Source organism: Hibiscus syriacus, unplaced genomic scaffold, assembly GCF_006381635.1.
Source record: "Hibiscus syriacus cultivar Baekdansim isolate YM2019G1 unplaced genomic scaffold, ASM638163v2 tig00111633_pilon, whole genome shotgun sequence".
Lineage (NCBI taxonomy): Eukaryota > Viridiplantae > Streptophyta > Magnoliopsida > Malvales > Malvaceae > Hibiscus > Hibiscus syriacus.
Window position 1 is genome coordinate 36,916 of NW_024063139.1, and position 9,710 is coordinate 46,625.

General features: G+C 32.4%; 1 pseudogene; it reads left to right on the forward strand.

Annotated features, from left to right (window-relative positions):
* Nucleotides 1–2,252: 2,252 nt before the first annotated feature.
* Nucleotides 2,253–4,847, forward strand: LOC120166214 (annotated as a pseudogene).
* Nucleotides 4,848–9,710: the final 4,863 nt, after the last annotated feature.

Genomic DNA, 9,710 nt, shown 5'->3' on the forward strand with positions numbered 1-9,710 from the left:
AAATAGCCCAAAAAATCAACCATACCTATCATATGTTAGCCTACACTACTCTTGATGGCTATATAGTCTTTGTTATAGTTAAATTCTGTTATTAGTTTATTATTATATATCAATTATAAATTTAATTATATATATGGATGGAGCCAGGATTTTAATTCAGGGGATAAAGTATAATTAACAATAGAAAATGGAGGACAAAATCAAAATAAATCAAAATTTAAAGGTCTAAATTGATAATTATCTCCATTTTTTAATGATAAATTTTTTTGGGGGCAGTGGCCCCGGAACCTAAATTGGCTCCGTCACTATCTATATATATTATAAAGTTCAATAACGTGCCAAATTAAAATCTAGCTGTACAAACTAAGCTGACATAATAATGAAATGGATGCTTATTATTTTTCAAGATTTTTGGTTCAAACAATAACGACCACATGATATTTAAAGTTCAGATGGTTAGAAATTTTTAAAATAAATACTCTTTTTTATTATTACTCTAAATTAGTAAGAAAATCTAAACGATAGTTGAAGGCATCTAGTGGAAACAAGCCAATTTTGATCATTTTTTTCTCACAAATAAAAGTAAATGAGAATGGCTATCACCGTCGAGAGCTCCTCCAAGGAGGGTGATCCTAAGGTTATAATATTCAGTGGAATTTGGCAACAAGAATTAAAAGACAAGAAAACGACAAATGCAATGTACTAAATATCAATAATTACTATTAGTATTGGTTTCAACATTAAAAAAAAATGGTTAGACCCACGCAATGTACTAACTATTTACATTAATTATTGAATTAATAATACTTCTATTCAATAGGAAAACTATGGCGATAACCATGGCTGGCTCCACTAAAACGTGTGGGTGTGGGTCCTTGCATGTAAAGCACTTAAACTTAATTTTGATTTGGAATGAAATTCAAATCGGTTATTTTAAAATTACAATTGATTTGAATAAACACATTCGATCGATTAATTAAGTTATTTATTTTTCAGATCATATGGTTTAAATTTATTAAATTTATTGCTAGTATGATTGATAAATCGATTTAGGAAGTTAGATTTCTGTTATTGTGTTACCGACTGGTTGACCTTTGATTGAATTGGTTATGCTATTAGGATGGGCTATATAAAGACTCACCTGTCATGTATTTGGACTAAGGCAATTTTAATGAAATTACAAAATGAAATATTCCTTCTTTTAGACTTTTACTTTTACAGTTCAGCTACCAAGTTCTGGTTCATCACTTTATCTAAACTCTAGTCACTGCAGTTTTAGTTTTCTGTTACGTGGGTTACAATCAATACAATGGTTTCAAATTATTTTATTTATTCCAAGTTTTATTACAATAATATTTAAATTCCCACGGAAGAACGTAAGCCATCATCTTCCTTTTAACCTTTATGTGCCTTTGTCAGCTGACGACATGTCATTACCCACCTATAAAAGCAAACTAAATTGTGGGTACATTAAAATATATTTTTCACTAATATTAAAGAAACTCCTCTATTTATACTCAAAATCTTAATGGTCCTAAGATTCAAAATAAGACTTATAAAAAATAATCGGATTAGAATATATGACTCTCGCTCTGAAGCACCCGTTGATCCTCGCCTCCCTAAAAAACAATGTTGCCTCGAAGAGAACCCACCCAATCCTCCAACCGATGTCATTCCTCAATCACCTCAGCATCCACCTTCCTACAAAGACATGGTCACTAGGGGCAGTGCCCCTTCCTCTACTGAGCCAACCATTGACCTAGAAGATGATGACATTGATTTATATGAACACTACATCAAAATGGGCTTTTAACGGCATTTTTGCAGTATTTTTAGAAAAAAAACGCCGGTAAATACTCGTATTTTAGTTGTGTTTATATATAAACGCCGCTAAATACTAAACTTTAGTGGCATTTTAAGCACAAACACAGTTAAATACTCATACTTTAGTGGTGTGTTTATATAAACGCCGCTAAATAATGTACTTTAATGGCGTTTTAAGCACAACGCCACTAAATACTTGTACTTTAGTTGCATTTTTATATAAACGCCGCTAAATACTGTACTTTAGTGGCATTTTTTTACAAACGCTGCTAAAGACTCGTACTGTAATGACGTTTTTAGAATAAACGCCACAATTTATCAGTATATTAGTGGCATTTGTATTTACAAACGCCGCAAGATTACAATTTCTAAGTCCTGTGCTCTTTTACCCCTTTTTCATTTTTTTCTCCTAAAACCTATTTTTTCATTCCTGCCCTTTGCATCCCCTTCGTCCCATGTACTTTCTTTTTGGTTTCATCTTTGAATAGAACCCATGTTTTGTTGTAATGTTAATTTCTTCATAGAGGGTCCAAGATCCATTTTTTTCATGTTTTCGTTTTTACTTAATTGGCTAAAGTTTTAAAAGTATTTTTTTTAATTTCATTTTCAGGAAATTGAAGAAGCTACTTAGTAATCAAAAGAATGTGATTAGTTCTCAGCCAAAGGCTGTTTACACAGGAGATTTTTGGGCTCCAGAGACAAGTTCTCGACAGGGAATTTGGTCAATAAGGTAAGAGCTTGGATGGAACTATAACTATAACCTTCTTTTTAAAAAACGAGTTTTTTTTTAATAAATAAAGATGTATGATTTTATTCTGTAACTATGCAGGAATGATTTGCTAGTTCCATCGTCACCTTACTTTCCTGCATGTGCACAAAGGGCAGGGGCCGCCTCCGATGGTGCAAAAGAGATTTCAAAGTGTTGTCAGCCAACTTTTTCAATACGTAAGGATTTGGTTTGGTTTGAATTTTGGCTTTAGCAAAACTAGGTCTTTCTCTTTTCAGCTTTTTATGTTGGGTGTTTGTTTCCGTTGTTAGAGAATTATTCGCTGTGGTGGAGCCGTTGATGATGATATGGCAAACATTATCGTAGCCCAGCTTCTCTATCTTGATGCTGTTGATCCCAATAAGGTCTCTTCTGTTCCATGTTTGCTTACTTCCTCTCAATCATACACATCTTTGGAGCCAGTATATGCATGTTATTTACGATTCGTGTGTTGTTTGATCTTGTCAATAGGACATCGTCATGTATTTCAATTCCCCTGGAGGGTCAGTTACAGCCGGTAATGTATCTATCTAATGAGAATTATGTATTTATACTTCCATTGGGTGGTTTCAAATACCAATCTACGGGCAATTTTCATTGATTTGCAAACTTTTGTGGTTTTGAATCCCCCCCTCCCCCTTTAGGTATAGCTATATTTGACTCCATGAGGCATATCCGGCCTGATGCCTCAACTGTGTGTGTTGGACTTTCAGCTAGGTATAATTTGATTGATGTAAATTATTTCTTCTGACAGTCCAATTATATTTTGAAATATCCAATATGGAAACATCATTTAACAATAGTTTTGCAGCTATGCCAGCTTGCTTGGTCTATTAATCAGGGATAATTTATCTTTAACTTCGAAACTTATGGGTTTTTGTTCATTCTAACAGATGTTGCATCCTTGATGAGTATATTCTTAATATGTGTAATATATGTATTTTTCTTTTGACTAAATGGGCCAGAATACTTCAACTTATTTGAGATCGAGGAGGTCTAGTGATAGGATTTGTTTTATTTTATTTCTCATGTTCCACGGCTTGATGCTTGACCTTTGTATTTGTACATTCTGTTTGGCGTCCCAACTTGTTCCTAGAATCTTGATGACACAATAATCACACAATCCATTGACTGTCAAAAGAATCTTATGCTCTTTATTTAATATTTTACCCAGATGCTTGGAAGCTTAGAATTGGGTTATAGCTTAACCTATGTTAACCATATGACAAACTAAAGTTTCTAATGCAAGACAATGAGATTGACTTTTGGAAATTTGTAAACCTTTCTTCGTGAAATGCATTTCTGAAAATGAAGATGTTTATGGATGCTCTTGAGAATAAGATTTTCTATTTTCATGGGGATCCAATTGTTTTCTTTTAGTAATGGAGATGTTTTATTTTTCCATGAACAGCATGGGAGCCTTTCTGCTTAGTGGAGGAACCAAAGGTATATCGACTGCTTGTGTTTCGTACCATTCATAGCTCTGTTGTTTGATGTAATTTCCCCCGGTCTACTAAATGCACTTATCCCTTTGTTTTCTTCGAAACTCAAAGAAAACGATACAATTTACCTAATTCAAGGATAATGAACTCATCCCTTTATTTTCTTCAAAACTCAAAGAAAACTGATGTCGACATTCAGGTACGTGTTTTTCTCTGAAAACTTCATATGTTCTTTAAATTTTTTGTGCTCCTGCCTTCCCTAGTCCGTAACCCTGTGTTTGAATAAAATAAAATCAATTTATATGTATATCCAGTCATCTTTTCTTTTTAAATTATATGTATATGCAGCCTTCTATTCTTTTTATATATATATAAAATATTTTTTCCCTTTGAATGGTTTTAGTATTGTGAAAAAGCGTTAACCACCGTTTAACATGTTGCTTGAATTTTGGAGCTTGATCTGTATGTTTTTGTTCTTTTGTTTCATTGATGAATTGAACATCTGAACTTGTGAACATAGTTTAGTAGAATAATAATCGATTGGCGATTATAAAAAAGGTTTGTGAACATCTGAACAAAAGGTTGGGGTGTTATTATTGTAGGAATGCTTACTTTCTCTATAATATTAGCAATTAACATTTGAAATTGATAATCCAGAAATACGAAATGGATAAGAGTTGGATGGATTTGTCAAGGGTAAGCGACGAATATCGAAATGGAGTCAAAATTGAAGCAATGGAAGCAGAGAGAGAAGCAACACGTCAGAAAAAAATGTGAAGACTTTCAAAATCAACTTCAAGCTATGATGCAGATGATACGACAAAGTCAACCCTAGAGTCTACCATCTTAGGTGTTATTATTGTTTATTCTAGTTAACAATGTTGAACTACATTATATTTTATGTTAATGTAAACTTTGATTTATTATTATGGATTTCAAGTTTCTTGTTATGGATTTCAAGTTTGTTGTTGTGGATGTCAAGTTTATTGGATAATGCTACATGTTAAAATTTTAAATTTGGGTAACAAAATAGTAGAAAACAACATTTCAAAAATTAGTTTTAATTCGTTGTGTTTGTATAAAAAGGCCACTAAATACATAGTTGTTGAGTTAATCGATCGACGAAATAGCCAAGAGGAGTGAATTGGCAATAAAAATTTTGGTGGAAGCTTTTGTAGAAAATTGAAAATATTTGCACAACGATTTAGAGTGGTTCGACTTTCTCAACCAAAGTCTACGTCTACTACCTTAGCTATCCATACTAAGGATTTTCCACAAATTCACTAATTTATCTTTCTTTTGAGGACAAAGAGTAACCTTACAACTCCCTCAATAATTATACCCTAAATTCTTGAGAACACTCTCTCCCAAAGAGAAAATTACAAATTCCGCAAACTTACAGAAAAACCTCTCAGTGCAAGATGTTTGTACAATTCTAGAACAAAGAAAGAACACTCAATAATGAATACAATTGAGTATAAATGGTGTTCTTGAAAGAAAAATGAATATTGAATGGAAATAGGCTTGAAAATGCTCAAACTTGAGGTTTGATGCTTTCTCTTTGATTCTCTAGCTTCTCTTCTTAATTGTTGTTGATCAATGACTTCAGAACTTGTTTATATACACTTTGGATCACTTCTGAACGTTGGGGATCATTGGTGAAGCCAATAAAGCCGTTATGGTGTGAATATCATTTAAAAAATCTTTTGGGAGCATAGGTGTATCGGTACACTTTCAAGGTGTATCGGTACACTCAGTGTAAAATTCAAATATTTCGACCGTTGGTTGACCTAGTGTATCAGTACATCCCAGGTGTATCGGTACACAAATTACATTCGAAGTTGGGGGTGTATTGATACATCCAAGAGTGTATCGGTACTTCCCTTTGTAAAAATTATTTTTGGCCCGATTATGGTTCGAAATACTTTGTAAAAATTGTTTAAAAAATATTTTAAGACTAAAACACAATTTTACACTTAAGTAAGGATTAAAATTTACATTTGAAAACTTGGAGTAATATTTTTGATATTCGAATAATTTAATCGAATATATGATTTAAAATTGAATAAAATCTTAAAATTCAAAATTACTTTATTTGTTACATCGAATTAAAATTGAATAAAATCTTAAAATTCAAAATTACTTTATTTGTTACATCGAAACATTAAAATGTTTTCAACAATCTCCCCATTTTTGATATAACAAAACATTTAAGTAATTTTAAGATTTTCTTTGAAAATCATTTTTGAAACCAATTTTGAAAATTACTCCCCCTTACTTTATTCTCCCCATTTTTGTTAAATAAAAAAGACTCTATAAAATGTTTTTAAACAAGTTTTTAAGAAAAATAGCTATTTGATTTAAATAGATATAATTTAAGTTGCTAAGATCACAATCAAGAGAAATATTAGCTATTAGTCCATAAACAATATTCATAAATAATGTGTAATGGTAAATTGGTCATATTCAACTAAGATGTAAATGATGCAAAAAATTAATATAAACATAAAGTTTAAATTAAAAATTCAAACCATTCAAACATATATATCCAAACATCCAAAAAACACTATTCTAAAAACATTCAAAATGTTTTAACAATAAGTTCTAATTCAACCTAAGAAAACTTAAGCAAGAATAGGTCTAATCATCCATTGGTGGATCGGGAGGTGATAGATGTGCTCATATATTAGTCACATCTCGTGTAAGCGCATCAACCCTTTCATCCATAGCATTGAATCGATGATTCATTGCTTCGTTGTTAGCTCGCATCTCCCGTTGAATCTCCAATTGTTGAGCCCCCATAGCGGTTAAATGAGACTCAATGGATGCAAACCTCATATCAAATGTCTCCAAAAATGATCGAAAGTATGGAGGCATTTGATTCTCTTGCTGGACCGTCTCATCCTCGGGTATGTGATCATCAATATCTCGCATAAGTTTTTCAAGCTCTGGATCATCATCAGCAGCCGGTGCCGGTGTTGCTCGTAAAGAACTAGCACCCGGTGTTTTCTCGGTTGATCGAACCCATTGATCCTTTTCCCCGGACCATCCCGATTTCTTCAAGGTTGTGAAATTTATTGGGTTCTTAAGAGGGATGGCTACATCAAGCTGGAACTTAAGATTGGATTTGATAAACAAATTGCTAAGAAGACAACCGTAAACTAAGGTTTCTATGTATTTAGAGGGAATGTTGTTCACGATTTCTACTAGCTCAGCAAAGATGATTTGTGGCAAATTTATTTTCTTATTATTTTGGATACAATGTATCCACCATAAATCTAGAGCTCTAAGAGTGGAGTATCTACCTCCGAATGGTCTAAATCACCAAGAGATAATCAAATGAAGAAAATGCTCGTGATGAGTTAACAAGGTACTCGCACTAGCCTTAGCTCTATAATTTGTAGCCACAATTTCTTTTTCGTTATTTAAACACTCGTTATCTAAACCAAAGGTGTTAGCGATTGTGTCGGAGTCAATATAAATGAATTGACCTAAGAGATAAGATCGAATCCCTACGGTGGCAGTTTGAGACTTGTTTTGGACACAAACCGTATTAGAATAGAAACTGTGGACGAGTTGGTGATAAACGATAGGTTTAAGCTGAAAAAATTTAACAAATTTCCAAGATTTAAGGGTAGAAAGATATTGAAATTTCATATCGACCATAGCTTGGATTAAGGGGATACGCTCTTCCCGGATTCTATATGACTCAAATAGATTAACAAACCTATGGTAGAGATCTTCTCGACGGCCAGGTTTGTTAAAACAGAAATTTAGGATAGTTATTTCGGGAGCGTTTGGGTTCGGATTTTGAGGTGGAATAGGAGGTCAATTTTGAGGTTGGTTTGACCGGCTAGACAATGACCTAGGGTGTTTAGAATGAGACATGGTTAAATCGGAATGAGATTAAGGAATACCTGCAATTTTAAAACATATATATGCAACAATATCAATCCCAAAACTCAATATGAGTCCTCAATATTTCAAAGTTCTCTAAATAATATCCTAAGGGACAAAATTTGAAAACTATTTTGAAAACAATGTTTGAGAAATCATAATACGTATAGTTCTCATAAAAATCAACATAATTAAATCAAAAACAACAATTTTATAAACAAACCATTTTTATTTCAAAAAATTTTAAAATTTTTGAAAAATATTGTGTTTTTATGAAATTAGTTGTAGAATCTAGTTCTAAATCATAATATGATCAATGCCCGATATTTATTTCGAACTAGAACTAACTAAAACTAGTCTTATGTTCAAAAATCAATAAAATAGAGGTTTTAGAAAAATTACCTTGAAAATTTCGGATTGAGTGAGATGTGATGTAGTTTGCAAGATTTTGATGATCGTAGAAGAATTGTACGTTGAAAACTTGTTGAATTTCGACTTGTATTGAAGGTTTTGAGCAAAATAGAGAGTAGAGGTTGAGAGAGGATAGCACGGTGGGAGTGTTTAGAATTTAGGGATTTTGATAAAATGAGGAACTTTTAGGGATTTTAAGCCTAAATCCGACGGGTGTATCGGTACACTCCTTAGTGTATCGATACACATTCAAGGAATGTATCAGTACACATTCATAGTGTATCAATACATAACGAGGGTGTATCGATACATATGTATCGATACATTTTGCACAAAAATGTCAAAAAATCTGTTTTAAACACTTAGAATGCTAAATTAATTAGCTCTAGTGGTATTGACAACTCATTTTTCGAAAATTAACAATGTTCAATCAATCAAATCTAACCTTTTATTTGAACATATTATTAATTTTCACTAAAGATCATAAACTCCCCCTAAATATTAGCAAAGAATGCAATCAAAAGTGTTATTTTTATAAGCATTTTTTTAATTCTAATTAAAAGTGCTAATTTTTTTAAACACTAAGTCAAGGTAGGTTTGTTAAACCTAATTTTCTCCTAAGTGTCCAAAATCTTTCTTTATCTAAAGGTTTTGTAAAAATATCCTTAATTGATGCAAAGTATCAACAAATTCTAGAACTACATCTCTTTTTGTGACATGATCTCTAATGAAATGATGTCTTATTTCAATGTTCTTAGTTCTAGAGTGTTTGATGGGATTTTTAGTGAGACAAATAGCACTAGTATTGTCACACTTGATAGGTATGGTACTAACTTCAAGTCCATAATCTAAAAGTTGTTGTTTCATCCATAAAATTTGTGCGCAACAACTACCGGCTGAAATGTATTCCGCTTCAGTGGTAGATAATGCAACACTATTTTGTTTCTTTGAAAACCATGAAATCAACATATTTCCTAGGAATTGACAAGTACCGGAGGTGCTTTTCCTATCTATTTTGCATCCTCCATAATCCGCATCAGAGAAGGCATGCAAGCTAAAGATAGAGTCTCTAGGATACCAAAGTCCTAAACTAGGAGTGTCCTTAAGGTATCTAAATATTCTCTTAATGTCTTTTAGATGTGATTCTTTAGGACATGATTGAAATCTAGCATATAAACACTAAACATAATATCCGATCTACTTGCAGTTAGATAAAGTAAAGAACCAATCTTAGACCTATATAATTTAACATCTACATATTTACCTCCTTCATCTTTGTCAAGCTTTGTAGATGAGCTCATTGGAGTGGCTTGGGGTTTTCCATTTTCCAATCCAAACTTTTTAAGCTTATGCTTGACGTATTTTGCTTC